The sequence below is a fragment of the Monodelphis domestica genome, chromosome 3 (assembly GCF_027887165.1).
Source record: "Monodelphis domestica isolate mMonDom1 chromosome 3, mMonDom1.pri, whole genome shotgun sequence".
In the NCBI taxonomy this organism is placed as follows: Eukaryota; Metazoa; Chordata; class Mammalia; order Didelphimorphia; family Didelphidae; genus Monodelphis; species Monodelphis domestica.
Window position 1 is genome coordinate 361043477 of NC_077229.1, and position 23211 is coordinate 361066687.

A 23211-nucleotide genomic window follows, 5' to 3' on the forward strand; every position below is an offset into this window, starting at 1 on the left:
GGTTAGAGTAGGCCTGGTGTTTCCCAGACAAGAAGAAACTGTCCCCAGGATATAGTTTGAGTTAGGTTATTAGAAATCTTACTACTATCTAAAAATTCTAATAACCTACTTTTTACTACCTTTCAAACATAACTATCTTATATTCATAGTCAAAGTTGCCTATACTATTAATTCTTTCTAATAGAAAACTATACTAATATGAGAAACAGGGAGAAGTAAAAGAGAAATACAGCAAGTCTCAAATTATAAATTATTATAAATAATAACAGTTATAAAATTATGAATAATTACAGTTACATATAATACAATCCTGACTCTACAGAAATAAGAACCTAAAGATATTAATCCAAATTCAACTTATAATTATTATGTTCAAAAATATATAATAACATTTTATATATGTGTGTGTACAAGAATATTATATAAATACACTTTCAAACCAATTAATCAATGGAATGTCTTTACATGACAATAAGACTCATAGAAACTCAGAAGGATCATTCCTTTCTGTTGCCTAGACAGATGGCGGTAGGTCATTTGGACTGAAAATGATGACTATAATGACTAGATAAACTGGTATTCTGTTGCTTAACTTAACAAACCTAAGACAAAAATATTTGAAGAGTATTCTCTTCTGAAGATACTAATGGTTTTTTTCATGATTCAGTACTTGTGTTGTATACATTCAATCTTGAGTAAAATTATGAGAGAGGAAGTTAAAAATTTTTTCTCAGCAATATTATTTGTCATTGTCACTGTCATTGTCATTGTTGTTGTTGTTGTTGTTGTTGTTGTTATTGCTATTAAACTTCAGGATCTCCAGAATTTCTGACAATATATTATAAAACATTGTAAACTAGAAACCTGATGAATTTCCCATCCTCAGATTTCTTCCTGAAAATTATGATATATATACACATGTATATATATATATAGAGAGAGAGAGAGAGAGAGAGACACTGATAGATAGACACATGCATAGAAACATCAAAATAAAATGAATTCCTCTATAATTCTCAATTTGTGAAGCATAAAATGAAGAATTCATATGACTCCTGATGTATCAGTAATAATTAATTGATACATTTATCACAAGCCATTTTCTGCAATGAAAAGCAGATAACTAAGGTTGAGTTAAAAAAACATACCAGATTGACTGCCAGTTATAGAATAGCATGTCACACTGCTAAAAGGCAAGTGTAGTTTGGTTATGAAGACTAAAATCACACTCACAGAATGCAAAACTTACCAAACATTTCTACGACATATATGGTATTTAAGCCATTTGCTTAGTAACTGAATATTTTGATAAATGGAAATAATTAGCAGTATTCTGGGGAGATTGAGTAAAATAAATATAAAAGAATGTTAGTATAGGATATTAGGAGAGATATTTTGATGATGAAGAAAATGATAATATTTCCAATGATGTTATTACCTTTTGTTCATTATTTACTTCTATTTCACTATGCAAATTAAAATACTATCTGAACTTAAAAGTGAATATATACTACCAGTAGGTCAAGTTGAATGTTCCATATCTGTTATCTGAAAGGACAAAAAGAAGGAAGGAAGGAAAGTGGTAAGTTCTGGGCATATAAATATAAACAAAAAGGAAAACATTCTTTGTTCTCAGGGAGAATATATTCTAATTGGATAGAGAATATACAAAAAGGAATTGAGTAATGAGAGGATGTAAAAAAATGAAGGCATGATTTTGAAATTCAAAGAAAGTAAAGAACAGGACCAGGAGAAGAATGAATGCAAGTAAACCTGAAATTCTTCAAAGAATAGAACTCTGAGAACATTCTAATTGGAGAAGGGACTCAGGTATTTTAGAGTCATATATCATGATGGATACACCCAGATGTAGTATGATTTCCCATTTAAAGAGGCCCTAGGTACTGAGGGAAGTTCTAGAATTATGCAGTAGTGGAGGCATGATTTAAAAAATCAGAGAACACCAAGACTAAGATTTAAGAGTAGCTATAGCAAATTCATCACCTTGTTGCCCATGAGAAAATGAGTCCTAATCTTATCTATAGTAGATTTTAGATAAGTGACTTATACTCTGTTATTAGACTCAGATCCATTTTTCCAGTTTCAGAGACCCTATCAGAAATTGACTTTCTTAATAATGAGTTCAAGAACCAAGAAATTCAGTGAAGGTAAGGCAATTAATAATTATTAAAGGGAAAAACATATTGTTATCAGTACATAGCCATGAGTCATATTTTTTAGTCCATAACCTATTGGCTAGATAACTTAAATTTTTTAAGTGTATATATAGTCCAAAAAGTTTCTATTCCCATCAGCCTCTGCATTCTGAGTTACACAAGTCATTTAACTATTCTTGGTCTAATCTAATTTATCTGTAGCTCATTAGATTCTATAGTCGTTTCCACTCCCAAAAGTCTGTGAAGCTTTTATAGTCTGTCTAGTATATGAGAGAAAATGTCAAACATTTAATATAATGAAAATTTCCCCTTTTGACAGACAATCAGAAGATTTTTAAGGGGGGAATAGGGTTAACTTTTATTTTATTTTTAAACATTATTTTATTTGGTCATTTCCAAACATTATACATTGGAAACAAAAGTCATTTTCATTTCCTCCCCCTCCCCCCACAACCTCTCCCATAGCCGGCACATGATCCCACTGGGTATCACATGTGTTCTTGACTCAAACCCATTTCCTTACTGTTGGTATTTGCTCTACAGTGTTCATTTAGATTCTCTCCTCAGTTATAACCCCTCCACCCCTGTAGTCAAGCAGTTGCTTTTCTTCGGTGTTTTTACTCTCACAGATTATCCTCTGCTTGTGGATAGTGTTTTTTAGTTCCTTGCAGATTTTTTGGGGGACATTGCATTGTCCCTAATGGAGAAGTCCACTACCTTCGATTGTCCACAGTGTATCAGTCTCTGTGTATAATGATTTCCAGGTTCTTCTCCTTTCACTCTGCATCACTTCCTGGAGGTTGTTCCAGACTCCATGGAATTCCTCCCCTTTATTATTCCTTTTAGCACAATGGTTTTCCATCACCAACATATACCACAATTTGTTCAGCCATTCCCCAATTGAAGGGCATCCCCTCATTTTCCAATTTTTGGCCACCACAAAGAGTGCAGCTATGAATATTCTTGTACAAGACTTTTTCTTTATTATCACTTTGGGGTACAAACCCAGCAGGGTTATGGCTGGATCAAAGGGCAGACAGTCTTTTATTGCTCTTGGGCATAGGTCCAAATAGCTCTCCAGAAAGGTTGGATCAATTCACAACTCCACCAGCAGTAAATTAGTGTCCCTACTTTGCCGCATCCCCTCCAGCATTCATTACTTTCCATAGCTGTCATGTTAGCCAATCGGCTAGGTGTGAGGTGATACTTCAGAGTTGCTTTAATTTTCATCTCTCTGATTATAAGAGATGTACAGCACTTTTTCATGTGCTTATTAATAGTTTTGATTTCTTTGGCTGAGAACTGCATATTCATGTCCCTTGCCCATTTATCAATTGGAGAATGGCTTGATTTTTTGTACAATTGATTTAGCTTTTTGTAAATTTGAGTAATTAAACCTTTGTCAGAGGTTTTTATGAAGATTGCTTCCCAATTTGTTGCTTTCCTTCTGATTTTAGTTACATTGGTTTTGTTTGTACAAAAGCTTTTTAATTTGATATATTCCAAATTATTTATTTTGCATTTTGTGACTCTTTCTAAGTCTTGCTTGGTTTTAAAATCTTTCCCTTCCCAAAGGTCTGACATGTATACTATTCTGTGTTCGCCTAATTTTCTTGTAGTTTCCATCTTTATGTTCAAGTCAATCACCCATTTTGAATTTATCTTGGTGTAGGATGTAAGGTGTTGATCTAAACCTAATCTTTCCCACATTGTCCTCCAATTTTCTCAGCAGTTTTTATGAAATAGTGTATTTTTATCCCAAAACCTAGCTTCTCTGGGTTTGTCGTATACTGTCGTGCTGAGGTCACTTACCCTGAGTCTATTCCACTGATCCGCCTTTCTGTCTCTTAGCCAGTACCAAATTGTTTTGATGACCACTGCTTTATAATATAGTCTGAGATCTCGGACTGCAAGGCCCCCTTCCTTTGTATTTTTTTTTTCATTTTTTCCCTGGATATCCTTGATCCTTTGTTCTTCCAAATGAACTTTGTTATGTTTTTTTCTACATCATTAAAAAAATTTTTTGGAAGTTCAATAGGTATGGCACTAAGTAGATAAATGAGTTTGGGTAGAAGGTCATTTTAATTATATTGGCTCATCCTACCCATGAGTAGTTAATGTTCTTCCAATTGTTCAAGTCTAGTTTTAGTTGTGTGGAGAGTGTTTTGTAGTTGTGTTCATATAGTTCCTGTGTTTGTCTCAGAAAATGTATTCCTAAGTATTTTATTTTGTCTAAGGTGATTTTGAATGGGATTTCTCTTTCTAGTTCTTCCTGCTGAGCTCTGTTGGAAATATAAAGAAATGCTGATGACTTATGTGGGTTTATTTTGTATCCTGCAACTTTCCTAAAGTTGTTGATTATTTTGATTAGCTTTTTGGTTGAATCTCTAGGATTCTTTACGTAGACCATCATGTCATCTGCAAAGAGGGATAACTTGCTCTGCTCCTTGCCTATTTTAATACCTTCAATTTCTTTTTCTTCTCTACTTGCTACTGCTACTGATTCTAGTACAATGTAAAATAATAGAGGTGATAATGGGCATCCTTTTTTCACTCCTGATCTTAATGGGAATGGATTTAGTTTATCCCCATTGTAGATGATATTAGTTGATGGTTTTAGATATATGCTGTTTATTATTTTTAGGAACAACCCTTCTATTCCTATGCTTTCTAGTGTTTTTAATAGGAATGGGTGTTGTATTTCATCAAAGGCTTCTTCTGTTTCTATTGAAATAATCATGTGATTTTTGTTTGTTTGCTTGTTGATGTGGTCAACTTTGTGGATGGTTTTCCTAATATTGAACCAGCCCTACATCCCTGGTATAAATCCTACTTGATCATAGTGAATGACTCTTCTGATCACTTGCTGGAGTCTTTTTGCTAGCATCCTATTTAAGAATTTTGCACCTATATTCATTAGGAATATTGGTCTATAATTTTCTTTCTCTGTTTTTGGCCTGCCTGACTTTGGGATCAGAACCATGTTCACGTCATAAAAGGAATTTGGTAAACTCCCTCTTTGCCTATTAGGTCAAATAGTTTGTATAGTATTAGGATTAGCTGTTCTTTGAATGTTTGATAGAATTCACTGGTGAATCCATCAGGCCCTGGGGATTTTTTCTTAGGAAGTTCTTTGATGGCCTGTTGGATTTCTTTTTCTGGTATGGGATTATTTAAGAAATCTATTTCTTCTTCTGTTAGTCTAGGCAATTTATATTTTTGTAAATATTCATCCATATCACCTAGGTTGGTATATTTATTTCCTTATAGTTGGACCAAGTAATTTTTAATGATTGCCTTAATTTCCTCTTCATTGGAGGTGAGGTCCCCCTTTTCATTCTTGATGCTGTTAATTTGCCTTTCTTCGTTCCTTTTTTTAATTAGATTGTCTAAGACTTTTTCTATTTTGTCAGTTTTTTCAGAGTACCAGCTTCTAGTATTGTTTATTAGTACAATAGTTCTATCACTTTCAATTTTATTAATTTCTCCCTTAATTTTTAGGATCACTAGTTTGGTTTTCTTCTGGGGCGTTTTAATTTATTCATTTTCAAGTTTTTTGATTTGCATGTCCAATTCATTGATCTCTGCCCTCCCTAATTTTTTAATATATGCACTCAAGGATATGAATTTTCCTCTAAGTACTGCCTTGGCTCCATCCCATAAAGTTTGAAAGGCTGTCTCACCATTGTCATTTTCCTCAATGAAATTATTAATTGTTTCTATGATTTCTTCTCTATCTAACCGATTTTGGAGTATCATATTATTTAATTTCCAATTAATTTTTGATTTGGCTCTCCATGTACCCTTACTAATCAATATTTTTATTGCTTCATGATCTGAAAAGATTGCATTTATTATTTCTGCTTTTTTGCATTTGAGTGCCATGTTTCTGTGACCTAGTGTATGATCTATTTTTGTGAATGTGCTATGTGGTGCTGAGAAGAAGGTGTATTCCTTTTTGTCCCTATTTATTTTTCTCCATATGTCTATTAACTGTAATTTTTCTAAGATCTCATTCACTTCTTTTACCTCTTTCTTATTTATTTTTTGATTTGATTTATCTAAATTTGATAGTGGTTGGTTCAAGTCTCCCACTAATATGGTTTTACTGTCTATTACCTCCTTCAATTCTCCTAGTTTCTCCATTAGAAATTTGGATGCTATACCATTTGGTGCATACATGTTGATTAGTGATATTTCCTCATTGTCTATACTCCCTTTTACCAGAATATATTTACCTTCCTAATCCCTTTTGATCAGGTCTATTTTTGCTTTGGCTTTGTCAGATATCATGATTGCAACTCCTGCCTTTTTTCTATCAGTTGAGGCCCAAAAGGTCTTACTCCATCCTTTAATTCTAACCTTGTGAGTATCAACCCGCCTCATATGTGTTTCTTGAAGACAACAAATGGTAGGGATTGGGGTTCTAATCCAATCTGATATTTGTCTAAGTTTTATGGGTGAGTTCATCCCATTCACGTTCAAAATTATGATTGTCACTTGTGGATTCCCTGGCATTTTGATATCTTCCCCTAGTTCTGACCTTTCTTCCCTAGCTATATCCTTTTCAACCAGTGATTTACTTTAGGTCAGTCCCCCTAGTCCCCTCCCTTGGTATGCTTCCCTTTCTAGCCCTTCCCTTTTTATGTTCCCCTCCCCCCTTTCCTTCCCTTCATTTTTATACTCCCTCCCCTCTCCCGTCTTTAATTTCCCTTTCTTTCTTACCCTGTTGGATAAGATAGAATTCAGGATCCCACTGGATCTAGATGTTCTTTCCTCTTAGAGTTGATTTCCCTGAGAGTAAGGTTTAAGTAATACCACTTCACGCAGTCTTCCTCTCCTTTTCATATGAGAGATCTTCCCCTCCCCTTCCCATGTGTATCTTTGTATGGGAAATGTTATTCTATTTAGTCCCCCCCCCATTTCTTGAAGTAAGTCTTAGTATTGTTAACACTTCCCTCCCTCCCTTTTCCTTCCTTTGCCCCCCCTTTCACCAAATCTTCTTGATGCCCCAATCTTTCCCTATGCATTATTCTTCTAAATACTTTTATGGTGCATTCAATTTTTGAGAGTTACACAATACATATTCCCTACATATTAATATATTATATGTGAAATATATAATATATGTAATATATATGTATAATTTGATGTAAATGTAGTCCTTATAGAAGAGAGTTTGACTTAAAGAAAAAGATAAGATTCATCTCCTTTTCCCTTTCTTTCATGTTTAACTTTTCATGTTTCTCTTGCTTTCTGTGATTGGATGTCAAATTTTCCACTAAATTCTGATCTTTTCTTAGCAAATGCTTGGAAATTTTCCATTTTGTTGAATGCCCATACTTTCCCCTGGAAGTATATAATCAGTTTTGCTGGGTAGTGGATTCTTGGTTGGAGACCCAGCTCTCTTGCCTTTCTAAATATTATGATCCATGCTTTGAGGTCTCTTAGTGTGTTAGCCACTAAGTCATGTGTGATCCTTATGGGAGACCACCTATATCTGAAGCTCCTCTTCTTGTTTTCTTGTAGGATTTCCTCCTTTCCTTGGAAGCTCTTGAATTTGGCGATTACATTCCTTGGCTTTGTCTTTTGGGGATTTAGTATAGAGAGTGTTTTATGAACCCTTTCTATTTCTATTTTCCCCCCTTGCTCCAGAACACGTGGGCAATTTTCTATAATCTCTTGTAGTATAGCATCGAGGATTTTGTTTATCTCTGGTTTTTCGGGCAGATATTTCTCATGTTGTCTCTTCTTCCTCCATTTTCCAGGTCTGTGACCTTTTCAGTGAGATTTTTTCTGTTTACTTCTAATTCATTAATTTTTTGGCTTTGCTTTATTAATTCTTGCTGTTTTGCAGGTTCACTGTCTTCCAGTTGCTTAATTCTGGTCATTACGGACTGGTTTTGCTTTTCAACTTTGTCTGCCCTTCTATTAGATGCCTCCAGGTCTTTCTCCAATTGTGAAGTCTTGTCTATCAGACTGCTGATCTCTTTCTCCCATTTTTCTTTCCAGAAGGTTTTCATCTTTTGGGTAAGCTCCAATTTGAGTTCTTCCAGAGCTTGTGGATAATTTCCATTTTGGGAGGCATGTTTTGATTTTGTTTGGGTTTCATCCTCTTTCTCTTCTTTTCCTTCAGTACTCCCACCATAAAAGTTTTCAATAGTCACATTTTTCCCTTTTTTCCTGGAGGCTTGATTTTGGGCCATGTGAGCCATCCCTTTGGTGGTTTTATTCCCCTTTCCTTTTTGGTCTGTGGTCTAGGTGATATGGGCTGGTTTTCAGTGAATTTAGGTTGCCTCAGACTAGTTCTTCCCAGCCTCAGAGGTTTCTTAGAGCACAGGTCCCTATGCTCAGCACGGCCTCCCTTTTGATCAGCGCAGCTGCCCCTTTGCTCAGCGCAGCCTCTCAGAGAGGCCTTCCCTTTGCTTAGCACAGCCTCTCAGAGTGGCTGCACCTTTGCTCAGCGCAGTATTTTCCCATGAAACTGCCCTGAGAGGTCTTTTCCTTGCAGTCTTTGGATCTCAAGGTCCCTGGTGTGCTCCCCCCTCCCAGCCAGAGACGCTCCTCACTCACTTGTTGTCCCAGTGAGCACTCTGATAACTTACTCTGGTTTGGTGGGGGGGAGGGGTGGCTCAGTTCACGTTTTTGTACAAGCTTTTCCTCCTCCTTATAGTGTGGAAATGTTCAAGCCCCATGTACCTTTGTTTCTGTGGGGTACTGGAGAGTCCCTCTGTTCTTCTAAAGGTGTTTTTTTATGCTCTTTTGAGGTAGTCTATTTCGTTTGGAGCTGGGGAGAGGAAATGATTTGAGTCTAGATTGCAGCCATATTAACCTGGAAGTCTGGTTAACTTTTAAAGAGTTGAACTTGATTATTTAAGAGTGTGGTTGCCAGGAATTTAATTAATTCCAAAGATATTTTATTTACAATTTCATTACAAAATGTAGAACAAGTGTAGCAAGAAATAAGAGAGAGGATAAGGTAAGATATCTAGCCTGAGCCCTAAGTAATTTATTTCTGGCCTCTATGGGCAGGGAGAATTAGTTTCAGCCAGCCTCATAAAATTTGAGAACCCAGCAAGTGTCTCTCAAGTGTAGGTCTCTCCAGAGGATATTTTTTTTTTCAGAAAAATCCAGGAGTTAAGAGTCAGCCTTTCAGTCACCATGTGTTATTTCAAAGGAACAGGGTCTCAGTTCCAGTCAGCAGATAAAAGAAAGAATTCCTTTAGTCTCCACTTCCAAATAATGAAGAACTGAATCTCACAGGAAATAAAAGTTTCTTTTCAAGATACTTCTTTTACATCACTTCCCATGTCTCCCCAAATTTTATATCTAACAATTACAATTGATGCTCAGCTCTGGGAGTGCCCAGAAGGCAGTCAGTTAATTCTAATTCATTACCCACTATCTCACACCTGGGTCAACGATTTCCTCCACTCAAGTTTAAATGGGGTGTTTACACATTTGTTGATTAAATCTAAAATGGGCAGTCCCTCATATTCAACTTTAAGAACCGTGTTCCAAAAATATACAGGGGTTAAAATGTAATTTTCACAATCAGGGGGAAATTAGTATTTTTATTGTTATAATCAGAGAAGAATTAATTTTAATCTTCACATGATGTGTATATACATAAACACATAGACATATAGTATATACTTATATATAATATGTATTTGGAAAGCTTCTTGCAATAAGACAGAAATGAACTACTATTAAAAGAAGTATTGCTTCAATAATGATCATTGAATAAGTAAATCAGCTCATGTTTCTAGTAATGCCATTGAGGTCACTTATCTCGCCTTCTATCTTAGGTTCAATTAAAAGTATAGAGGATTTAAAAAATATAGAACTACTGTTACACTGACCCATTTTACTTTAAAGATTTAATTGTATATTTAGAGAGAAAGATTATTTTTGTATCCTCTCTGCCTAGTATTACAAGTTCTTGAATTTAAAGAAGGAAGATCGAACATATTTAGATTAAAGAAGTCTAGCTCTGGAAATGCTAGTTATCTCAGTAGATTTTGTTCCCATCTGTATTGTCAATATTTCTGGATAAAGGTATGTTGATTAGGCTATTTATAAAATGCTTTGAATCTTGAAGATAGAACACAGAATATACTGAAAGAAGTTAAAGAGATAATTCCATGCCTCGAGATCAATGTCCAAATAGCTTCTAATATTTTTTTTCTATGTTCACAAAATGACACAGTGGGTAGAGTGCTCTAACTTTATTCAAGAACTGAGTTCAAATTCCTTCTTAGACTAACTAGCTATTAAATATAGAATATTTTTAAATTATATCAACTTTTTCTGTTGTCTTTCAGGAACACAATATCAGATTTAGTTAGAGCTCATAGCCCTATACATTACCAGTAAAGTTATACTGTCAAAGATAAATCCATCATTAACCATGTAACTCAGAGTTGTTACACCTCAGCACAATACTTTTATGTGAGTTAGCCTTCCAGAAAGATTTGGGTTCATATGTTGTGCTTCTAACACATACTATCAGTATGGCAGCAGGCAAGTTATTTAACATGTTAGGGAACAAGATAATTCAAAAGATGAAATATTGCTTTCTGTATGTGTATAGATACATACACAACTATATACAGAACAAATATGCATATATATGTATATATGTCACTGTCTCAGGAGCTTTTATTCTGAACAATATAATACATTTCCACCAAATATAGCACAGTTAACTAAGAATAGTAGAAATGTACATATAGCGTATAATATTATCTCAAGGCATTTCAAGCTGGTAAAACTTTTCTTAAATGCATAAAATGTTTCCCTTCTATTTGGTAAATATTTTTTTTTCTCAAAGCAAATTCTCAAACATTCAGATTTACATGGCATAATTGACAACATTGCAAGTAATCATGAATCCATTAGTAAAGGTAATTTCAGATGAGAAAGACATTCTCATTATCTAACCAGTAATTAATAACTCATTTCATATGTGCTAGGCTGAAGCATCAATATCCAACAGGAAATAACTGACTTTTTGTAGTTAATATCAAAATGGTATTGGACAGAAAAATATTAATATTTATATAAATAAACAATAAAATTGGGCTTTGGGATAGTAGGAAGTTAGTTTTATATTATTGTCCTTATTCTAAGTTCTTTTATATTTAAAAAAGTTCATATTTTCTCCTAATACAGTTACTACATTATTCCTCAAAGAATAGTTTCTTTTTAAGAATTAATCTTCAATGAAAAAAGTTTTCCAAATATGATTGTTCTGGAGTGAGAAGAATGCACTCCTAGTCCACTGGGAACCTCTTCAAATTAAGTAGGCAAAGAATATCATCAGAAGTCCTTGAGACAGTAATCCAGGAGCTGTTGTATCCTGATAACTGTGCTTTTTAAGTACACAGGGAAGAAGATATGCAAATGATTATGAGCTTTTTGGCAGAGGCTGCATTGCATTATAGGCAAAGATAAGCCTGAAGACTGAGGTTATATATGAACCTGAATTAAATAAACTCTACTTATAGCCAAATCACTGACAACAGCAATATAGCACTGCACATCATTAGAACTCTACAACTTAGGCAGCAGACTTTCTAGTGATGTTCTAACAAGGAAGTCTAGTTTAGTGGGAAGGATACTTGATATGGGCTCAGAAAAATCTGATCTAATTTTGGATTGGCTTCTTGTTACCTGTGGGACCTAGGATGGGTGCTCTAACCACTTTGAGTCTTAGTTTCTTCATCTCCAAATGAAAACAGTAGTCTTTAAACCTTATAAATTATTGAATTGTTGTAATGATTAAAGGAGTAAATGTGAAAAAAAACATGATAAAATATAACATGTCTATAACAAAGTAATCAATTTTTTAACAATTAGGAAAATAAAAGAAATTTTGGTGGCTACTAAATGTACATCAGGGCATCATCAGGTCTTTGTTGCTTCTGCTGCTACTGCTACAACAACAATAACTACTACTACTACTATTACTACTGTTACTAGTATTACTAACTACCTCTACTATTATTACTATAACCATTACTATACTACTCGGAACTAACATTAATGTGCCTTGAAGTTTGCAAAGTATTCTACATATAGTAGATAGAGAACTATCTGTAAAGCAATAAAGATCTAGGTTAAAGTCTTGTCTCAGGAATACTAGCTAAATGATCCTATGTAAGTCACATAAACTCTTAGTTCTTTAAACAACTTTCTAAATGCACAAATAATATGGATGTTTCCAAAATGAATTGATAAAAACATTTTCACAAGGGAGTAAAATGTAAGGAGACCAGAAAGGTAGGAGAGATCTGGTTTATGAAGGGCTTTGAAAGTCAAACATAGCATTTCATTTTGTATTTCATTCTGTAGGCAACAGGGAGTTTCTGGAGTTTCTGATGTTTGGAGGTGACATGGTCAGAAATGCATTTTTGAAAAATTTCTTGGTGGCTGAATGGAGGATAGATTGGAGTAGTAAGAGAGATGAAGCAGATAGAACAAAAAAAAAGCTATTGCAATAGTCAGGGAGATGATGATTTGCACTTTAGTGGAGGCAATGTGAATGAGAAAAGAGGATATATTAAAATGTGTTGCAAATGTGAAATTAACATATATCAAAAACAAATTAGATGGGGAGAAATGATGAGATGGTGATGACTTAAAAATATCTTCTAAGTTAAAAGCCTGAAAAATTGGGAGGATAGTTTTGCCCTCTGCAGTAATATGGAAGGTAGGAATAGTGGAAGCTTTAGGAAGAAGAACATTAGTTCTGTTTTGAGCTTGTAGAATTTAAGATGTCTCCTGGGCATCTGGTTTGAGATGTCTGAAAGGGAAATAGAGATGTGAGATTAGAGGTCAGTAAAGAAGTAGGGGAAACAAGTAGAATTAATAATCATCGCTTTTGAGATGGTAATTATTTCCATGGGAGCTGATTAGGTCTCCAAGTAAAATAGTATAAATGGGGAGAAGAGCAGAAGGCCCAGGTTAGAACTCTGAGAGACACCTACATTAGAGGGCATGGTTTGGATGAAGACCCAACAAAAGTGAAGAGAAGTCAGAGAGCCAGGAGAAGAATCAAGAGACATTAGTACCCTATAAACCTGGAGAGAAAAGAGTACCAAGGAGTATAGGATGATCAGCAGTGTCAAAGGCTGAAAAATAGTTCAAGGGGAATGACAATTGAGAAAAGGTCATTTGATTTAGCAGCTAAGAGTCATTGGCAAATTTGGAGAGAACATTATTGTTGGAATGAAAAGGTTAGAAACTGGATTGTAAGGTGAAAAAAGAAAATTAAAAAGAAAAAGTGGAAACAACTAATGAAGAAATAATACTTTAATATCTATTATACCAGACACTGAATATCAAAATGTTTGCACTCCTCATTCTCAGTTACCTACATAATCAAAACCAATAGGTTGGGATACCATATCAATTTTATTCCTATGCTGTTTTCCTCTCCTTTAAATTTCCACTGCCATTTTCCCCTCATGACACCTAAGGAACTTATTCCTTACCATAAATAAATTAACAGAAAGCACACAGAGAAAGATTATAATATAAAATGAAATTTGTTACATAATTAAAAGTTCATTTTGTTTTGAAATTGTTGCTCCTATCTTTAAAACTGTCTTTTGAAAATTGCTCCAGATTCTTTCCTAAAACATTTCAAAAATAAAAGTAAATAGTATCTCAATTCCACTTTCCATTCCATTCAATACAACCTTCACATATTTTCTAGATTAATTTTCCTAATTCATGTATATGATGAAATCTTTCTGCTATCTAAAAATCCATAGAGGCTTTACATTGCCTACTAAATGAAAGCTACTCACTTAGCTGGCCAGCCAAGCCCTTTACAAAATTGTAAATGCATTTAACGTTTTCTTTCATATAATTTCCATTCATGTACTCTAAACTCCTATCAGACTAAGGTCCTCCAAAGTCTATGAAAAGAAGTAATACTCCCTCCAAATGCTCTTTTCTTTATCCTTTTAGTTGTATGTAATAACAAGAGCATTTTATATAACATTTTAAGCATTAGAAAGTATTTCACATGCCTTTCTTTCTTATGGCATGTCCAGTAAGACTGAAGGAGGATTTGACTTTTTCATATGTTGTAAAGTTAGAAAGGGTTTATAGATGAGATTTGAACTCAGATACCTTCTAATTCTAAGATCAGCAATCTTTTTATTGTATGATCCTATGATTGCTTCATTGGAAATCTCAAACCATTTTGTCCATAACATTCTTATGTTACTTACATGTGATTTATATAATAATTACTTATGTAACAATCTAATTTTTTGCAATTGATTGTAAGCTCCTTGATGGCAGGAATTTTTATGTCATTTACCATATTTATACCTGTAAACTATAGCCAATAAATAAATGCTTCAATTTCAGTGTCACAATATTTACCCCTGGGAAAGAATTCAAAAATCATCAATTACAATTTATTCATTTTATTTTTTAAATTATATTTTATTTGATCCATTTCCAAGCATTACTCATTAAAGACATAGATCATTTTCTTTTCCTCCCCCCACCCCCCAACCCCCATACCCGATGTGTAAATCCACTGGGCATTACATGTTTTCTTGATTTGAAGCCATTGCTATGTTGATAATATTTGCATTAGAGTGTTCACTTAGAGTCTCTCCTCTGTCATGTCCCCTCAACGCTGTATTCAGGCAGTTGCTTTTCCTTGTTGTTTCCACTCCCATAGTTTATCCTTTGCTGATGAATAGTGTTTTTTTTCTCCTAGATCCCTGCAAATTGTTCAGGGACATTACACCTCCACTAATGGAGAAGTCCATTACGTTGGATTATACCACAGTGTATTAGTCTCTGTGTACAATGTTCTCCTGGTTCTGCTCCTCTCGCTCTGCATCACTTCCTGGAGGCTGTTCCAGTCTTCATGGAATTCTTCCACTTTATTATTCCTTTTAGCACAATAGTATTCCATCACCAACATATACCACAATTTGTTCAGCCATTCCCCAAATGATGGGCATACCCTCGTTTTCAAGTTTTTGGCCACCACAAAGAGCGCAGCTATGAATATTTTTGTACAAGTCTTTTTGTCCATTATCTCTTTGGGGTACAGACCCAGCAGTGCTATGGCTGGATCAAAGGGTAGACATTCTTTTGTCACCCTTTGGGCATAGTTCCAAATTGCCCTCCAGAATGGTTGGATCAGTTCACAACTCCACCAGCAATGAATTAATGCCCCTACTTTGCCACATCCCCTCCAGCATTCATTACTTTCCTTTGCTGTTATGTTAGCCAATCTTCTAGGTGTGAGGTGATACCTCAGAGTTGTTTTTATTTGCATCTCTCTGATTATAAGAGATTTAGAACACTTCTTCATGTGCTTGTTAATAGTTTTGATTTCTTTATCTGAGAACTGCCTATCCATTTCCCTTGCCCATTTATCAATTGGAGAATGGCTTGATTTTTTGTACAATTGATTTAGCTCTTTATAAATATGAGTAATTAAACCTTTGACAGAGGTTTCTATGAAGATTTTTTCCCCAATTTGTTGTTTCCCTTCTGATTTTAGCTACATTGGTTTTCTTTGTACAAAAGCTTTTTAGTTTGATGTAGTCAAAATTATTTATTTTACATTTTGTGATTCTTTCTATGTCTTGCTTGGTTTTAAAGCCTTTCCCCTCCCAAAGGTCTGGCAGGTATACTATTCTGTGTTTACCCAATTTACTTATGGTTTCCTTCTTTATATTTAAGTCACTCACCCATTTTCAATTTATCTTGGTGTAGGGTGTGAGGTGTTGATCTATTCCTAGTCTCTCCCACACTATCTTCCAATTTTCCCAGCAGTTTATATCGAATAGTGGATTTTTGTCCCAAAAGCTGGGATCTCTGGGTTTATCGTATACTGTCTTGCTGAGGTCGCTTTCCCCCAGTCTATTCCACTGATCTTCCTTTCTGTTTCTTAGCCAGTACCAAATTGTTTTGATGACTGCTGTTTGTAATATAGTTTAAGGTCAGGGACTGCAAGGCCCCCATCATATGTGTTTTTTTTTTCATTATTTCCCTGGATATCCTTGATCTTTTGTTCTTCCAAATGAACTTTGTTAAGTTTTTTTCTAAATCAGTGAAGAAGTATTTTGGTAGTTCAATGGGTATGGCACTAAATAGATAAATAAGTTTAGGTAGGATGGTCATTTTTATTATATTGGCTCATCCTATCCATGAGCAGTTAATGTTTTTCTAATTGCTCAAGTCTAGTTTTAGTTGTGTGGAGAGTGTTTTGTAGTTGTGTTCATACAGTTCCTGTGTTTGTCTCAGGAGGTAGATTCCTAGGTATTTTTTTTTTGTCTAAGGTGATTTTGAATGGGATTTCTCTTTCTAGTTCTTGCTGCTGAGCTGTGTTGGAGATATATAGAAAAGCTGATGATTTATGTGGGTTTATTTTGTATCCTTCAACTTTGCTAAAGTTGTTGATTATTTCAAATAGCTTTTTGGTTGAATCTCTAGGATTCTTTACGTAGACCATCATGTCATCTGCAAAGAGTGATAACTTGGTCTCTTCCTTGTCTATTTTGATGCCTTAAATTTCTTTTTCTTCTCTAATTGCTACTGCTAGTGTTTCTAGTACAATGTCAAATAGTAGAGGTGATAATGGGCATCCTTGTTTCACTCCTGATCTTATTGGGAATGCATCTAGTTTATCCCCATTGCAGATGATATTAGCTGATGGTTTTAGATATATACTGTTTATTATTTTTAGGAATGACCCTTCTATTCCTATGCTTTCTAGTGTTTTTAATAGGAATGGGTATTGTATTTTATCAAAGGCTTTTTCTGCATCTATTGAGATAATCATGTGGTTTTTCCTGGTTTGCTTGTTGATATGGTCAATTATGTGGATGGTTTTCGTAATGTTGAACCAGCCCTGCATCCCTGGTATAAATCCTACTTGATCATGGAGAATGATCCTTTTGATCACTTGCTGGAGTCTTTTTGCTAGTATCCTATTTAAGATTTTTGCATCTATATTCATTAGGGAGGTTGGTTTATAGTTTTCTTTCTCTGTTTTTGACCTGCCTGGTTTTGGAATGAGTACCATGTTTGTGTCATAAAAGGAGTTTGGTAGAACTCCCTCTTTGCTTATTATGTCAAATAGTTTGTATAGTATCGGGATTAACTGTTCTCTGAATGTTTGATAGAATTCACTGATGAATCCATCAGGCCCTGGGGATTTTTTCTTAGGAAGTTCTTTGATGGCTTGTTGGATTTCATTTTCTGATATGTGATTATTTAAGAATTCTATTTCCTCTTCTGTTAGTCTAGGCAGTTTGTATTTTTGTATATATTCATCCATATCTCCTAAATTGGTGTATTTATTGCCATATAATTGGGCAAAGTAATTTTTAATGATTGCCTTATATTCCTCTTCATTGGAGGTGCTGTCCCCTTTTCATCTTTAATGCTGTTAATTTGCTTTTCTTCCTTCCTTTTTTTAATTAGATTGACCAGTACTTTGTCTATTTTGTTTGTTTTTTTCAAAGTACCAGCTTCTTGTCTTATTTATTAAATCAATAGTTATATCACTTTCTATTTTATTAATTTCTCCCTTAAATTTTAGGATTTCTAGTTTGGTTTTCTGCTGGGGGGTTTTAATTTGATCGCTTTCGAGTTTTTTCATTTGCACTTCCAATTGATTGATCTCTGCTCTCCCTAGTTTGTTAATATAAGCATTCAGTGATATGAATTTACCTCTGATTACCACTTTGGCTTCATCCCAAAAGGTTTGAAAGGATGTGTCACCATTGTCATTTTCCTCGATGAAATTATTAATTGTTTCTATGATTTCTTCTTTAAATAAAATGGTTTTGGAGTATCATATTGTTTAATTTCCAATTGGTTTAAATTTGGTTATCCATGTACCATTACTAATCACTATTTTTATTGCCTTGTGATCTGAGAAGGCTGCATTCATTATTTCTACTTTTCTGCATTTGTGTGCTATGTTTCTGTGACCTAATGTATGGTCAATTTTTGTGAATGTGCCATGTGGTGCTGAGAAGACGGTGTATTTCTTTTTATCCCTATTTATTTTTCTCCATATGTCTATTAATTCTAATTTTTCTAAGATTTCATTCACTTCTTTTACCTCTTTCTTATTTATTTTTTGATTTGATTTATCTAAATTTGATAATGGTTGGTTTAAGTCTCCCACTAATATGGTTTTACTGTTTATTTCTTCCTTCAATTCTCCTAGTTTCTCCATTAGAAATTTGGGTGCTATATTATTTGGTGCATACATGTTGATTAATGATATTTCTTGATTGTCTAAAGTCCCTTTTAACAAAATATAATTACCTTCCCTATCCCTTTTGATCAGGTCTATTTTTGCTTTGGCTTTATCAGATATCATGATTACCACTCCTGCCTTCTTTCTATCAGTTGAGGCCCAGAAGGTCTTACTCCATCCTTTAATTCTGACCTTGTGGGTGTCAACCCGCCTCATGTGTGTTTCTTGAAGACAACATATGGTAGGGTTTTGGATTCTAATCCATTCTGCTATTCGTCTACGTTTTATGGGTGAGTTCATCCCAATCACATTCAAAATTATGATTGTCATTTGTGGAGTCTCTGGCATTTTGATAGCCTTCCCTAATTCTAACCTTTTCTTCTTAGGCTCTACCTTTTAGTCCAGTGATTTACTTTGAATCAGTACCCCTTGTCCCCTCCCTTAATGTTTCCCTTTTTAGTCCCTCCCTTTTTGTTCCCTCCCCCTACCCCCTCTCTTTCCCTCCCTTTTTGTTCTCCCCCTCCCCTCCTTGGTTTTCCCTTCTCCCTACCATTGTTGGGTAAGATAGAATTCAGGATCCCAATGGATCTGCCTGTTTTTCCCTCTCAGAGTTGATTTCCCTGAGATTTAGGTTTAAGTAAAAGACCCTCTCTTCCTCTCCTTCTTATAGGAGTTTTCTTCCCCTCCCTTTCCCATGTGAATCTTTGTGTGAGAAAGATTATTCTATTTGGTCTTTCTTTACCCCCTATTTATACATTACATTTTCCCCACATGTTAGTATACATAGATTGATATAAATGTAGTCCTTATAGAAGAGAGTTTGAGTACAAGAAGAAGATAACATTTTTTCCCCTTTCCTAAATATTTACCTTTTCAGGTATTCCTTGCTCTTTGTTTTTCGGTATCAAACTTTCCACAGAGCTCTGGTCTTTTCTTTGCAAAAAGTTGGAAGTCTTCTATTTTGTTGAATGCCCATACTTTCCCTTGGAAGTATATAGTCAGTTTTGCTGGGTAGCTGATTCTTGGTTGAAGACCCAGCTCTCTTGCCTTTCTGAAGATCATATTCCATGCCTTACGATCATTCAGAGTAGAACTTGCAAGCTCTTGTGTGACCCTGATTGGAATTCCTTTATATCTAAATTGTCTTTTTCTGGCTTCCTGTAGGATTTTTTCTTTTGTTTGAGAGCTTTGGAATTTGGCAATTACATTCCTGGGAGTTGTCTTTTGGGGGTTTAGTGTAGAAGGTGTTCTGTGAGCTCTGTCAGTGGCTGTATTACCCCCTTGTTCTAGAATCTCTGGGCAATTTTCTTTGATTATGTCTTGTATCACGATGTCGAGTTTGGTGTTTATGTCTGGCTCTTCTGGAAGCCCAATTATTCTTAAATTATCTCTTCTCCCTCTATTTTGCAGATCTGTCACCTTGTCGGTGAGATATTTTATGTTCTCTTCTAATTTCTTGGTATTTTGGCTTTGCTTTATTAATTCTTGCTCTTTTACACGATCATTTTCTTCCAGCTGCCTGATTCTGGCCTTTAAAGCCTGGTTTTCCTTTTCACTTTGGTCCAACTGGTTTTGTAGATGTGTGACTTTCTTTTGCATTACTTCCCACTTTTCCTCCCAGAAGGCTTCCATCTTTTTGGTCATTTCAGATTCAAATTCTTCATGGGTTTGTGGAGAGTTTCCATTTCCTTTGGAAGGTTTTGGAGCATTTTCTTGTGTATTGTCTTCTATCTCCTCTGTATTTTGTATTTTTGTTCCATAGAATGTGTCCAAAGTCGCCCCTTTCTTCTTATTTTTCTTGGGATTTTGGTGCTTCTGTGCTTCTGTGGAGTTTGCCATTGCTGAATGGGGAGGATTAGCTTTTCTTATCTCTGTCTGGTTTTCAGAGGCTTTCATCCTGGGCAGATTGTCAGTTCTATGAGTTTTCCCTGGATTCAACTGAGTATGCCTTCAGGCAATGACTTTCACTTAAACTGGAATGGAAGCGTCGGCCCAGGGGGCCACACTCTCCCCTGGCTCTATCTGCTTCCCTGCTGCTAAGGTGCCCCCTCGACTGGACTGGGTTGGGTTGCTTTCCAGAAGTTGCCTTCAGAATACCTGGCTGTGAGGCTGTTTTGTTGGCCCTGAGGGTTGCTGTTGTTTCAGAGGACCCTGCTCTCTGCAGGGGAAGTGGCCGTGGCTTCCTGGAGCTCCGAGGGCAGTGACTTTCACTGAGACTCCAATAGAAGGATCCAGCCCATGAGGCTGTCTTGCCCTCCCTGAGGGTTGCTGTTGTTTCAGAAGACCCTGCTCTCTGCGGGGGAAGTGGTCGTGGCTTCCTGGAGCTCCGAGGGCAGTGACTTTCACTGAGACTCCGATAGAAGGATCCAGCCCATGAGGCTGTCTTGCCCTCCCTGAGGGTTGCTGTTGTTTCAGAGGACCCTGCTCTCTGCGGGGGAAGTGGTCGTGGCTTCCTGGAGCTCCGAGGGCAGTGACTTTCACTGAGACTCCGATAGAAGGATCCAGCCCATGAGGCTGTCTTGCCCTCCCTGAGGGTTGCTGTTGTTTCAGAGGACCCTGCTCTCTGCGGGGGAAGTGGCCGTGGCTTCCTGGAGCTCCGAGGTCAGTGACTTTCACTGAGACTTGGATAGCAGGATCCAGCTGGTGAGGCTGTCTTGCCCACCCTGAGGGTTGCTGTTGTTTCAGACGACCCTGCTCTCTGAAAGGGGAGGGGCCGTGGCTTCCAGGAGCCTTGGACTCTGCGCTCCTACCCCTTAGGTCCGAGTGATCTCAGGTTCTGGCTTTTGAGGGGGGCCGTACCTTTTGATCCAGGTCCAGGTCCAGGAGGAGGATTCCCAGGGTTTGTGCTGTTGATCGTTTTGAATTTCAGCGCCTTAGGAGCTTATAGTTTGAGATCGGTTGGGAAGGGTTTTCCAGAGATCTGAACTTTAGCTTTCTCTAAGCCGCCATCTTGACTGGAAGTTCCCAATTTATTCATTTTATAGAAAAAAGAAACTAAGACATGGAAAACTTATGAGAATTGCTCAAGGTCATATCAACAGAGATTTAGTATTTAAACTAAAGCCTTCTGTATCCAAATACAATGCTTTCTTCAATCACATTTTATGTCTTTTAGCTCCAATTTTCTATGGTGATAGGGATATACCAACTCAAGGTTACTTCTAGGATTCATGATTATGTGATTTTAAGTATTCTCATTTTATATTTATTCATGGAGCTTAAGGAAAGAATTTCTCCCTGTTTCCATGGTCTATTTTAAAATGAACATATAAATTCCCTATTGAACATTACATTTCCACTTATCTTCAGTCATGTAAAAAATAGACTCAAATACAGGACTACAATCCCCACGAGCCTTTGCTCCACTTCCCCAGAATGCCTTGTAATCTCACCTGGGCTGAAATCAAGAAGGTATTTAAGCTGATTAAAAGGCTTTTGAGAGGGCTCTCTTGGCTCTTTTTGGACTTCTGTTTTGGAGCAAGCACGTCTTTTGCATGATGTGAGGTTATTTTATCTAGGCCTCTGGCCTTGGCACATGTTTCTTACTTGTATATTCTGTAATCTTTAACCTTTAATAAACCTCTAAAAATATAATACTTCTTGCAGAGAGAAACTAATTTCTACCTGCCTCACCTGTCTCAGTCTCCCCAGTCTCCCTTAAATTTTAATCTTTACAGTTGGCGACCTAATGAGGAAAAAAAAAACTTTCAATCTTCTGATTTCTTTTCTGATCTTTAGTTCAATTTTTAATATCTATTGCCTAGAAAAAAAAAATTTGAGCCATATCTCTCTGGCCAACGTTTTCTTCCCTTGCAAAGCTGCTACAGGCTCCTGACCTGTTGCATTTGCTGCCCACCCCAATTGGCTCGGCACTGTCGCTTCCTGCCTGCAGCCTGCAGCCCTGATCATCCTCACCTGGTACCTGGTCCAGGCCTTGCCCACCCCTGCATCCACTCCAGCTCCTGCTCCTGGCCTCTCACTGGCCCTCTGACTGCCTATTTCTGCGCCCCAGACCCACGAGCACGATTCCAGTTCGCTCATCACCCAGATCCTTGGAGCAGATCTCTCAGGACTCATTGAGACCAGCTGGTAACAGTATTGGCCACATGGGTGGAGGGGAGAGAGGAGATGGAAAGGAGAACAGGCAATTTTCCCTTAGGCTAAGCCTCCACGTGGCTGGGGGTATTGACCACAGGGGGTATCAGAGCAGGGGAGAGAGAAAAGGGAGAGGAGAAGAAACAGATTTTTCAAACAGAAACTTAATAGCAATGGGCTGTTTAAAAGGATTTTTGACTGTTCTGGTAATTTCATTGATTTCACTTGAATGCCAGAAGAAACATTCAGCCCAAAGATTCAACTTTGAATTTGCAAATGGGTGGCTCAGGGAACTGAGAGCATGGTCCTGGGTTAAAATCTGGCCTCAGATTCTCCCCAGCTGTGGGGCTCCGAGCAGATAGATAGCCCTTACTACTCTACCTTAGGACAATAGACATTTAAATGGATAATTAAAAACAAACAAACAAACAAAAACCCACCCAAGGAACTTTGAAGAGACTAAAGGCTGTATTTTGAGGCATTTCAAACTCCAATGGTTTATAAAAAATCTCTGTATTCTATTGCATTTTTTGTTATGGTTTAACTTTGTGATTTTAAGTTCATATATTACTGGATTCAATATTATTCTGCTTGAACTGAAGGTTGATTGAATTTATTTTGAATGTACTGAGTTTTAAAATTCTGTTGTTTTCCCCCTATAGCTGTGTTGAACAA

At 36.2% G+C, this 23211-nt stretch overlaps 1 pseudogene; it reads right to left on the reverse strand.

Moving 5' to 3' along the window:
- Positions 1 to 22518, reverse strand: part of LOC100617975 (adenylate kinase isoenzyme 6-like) — a 38590-nt pseudogene extending 16072 nt beyond the window's left edge.
- Positions 22519 to 23211: the final 693 nt, after the last annotated feature.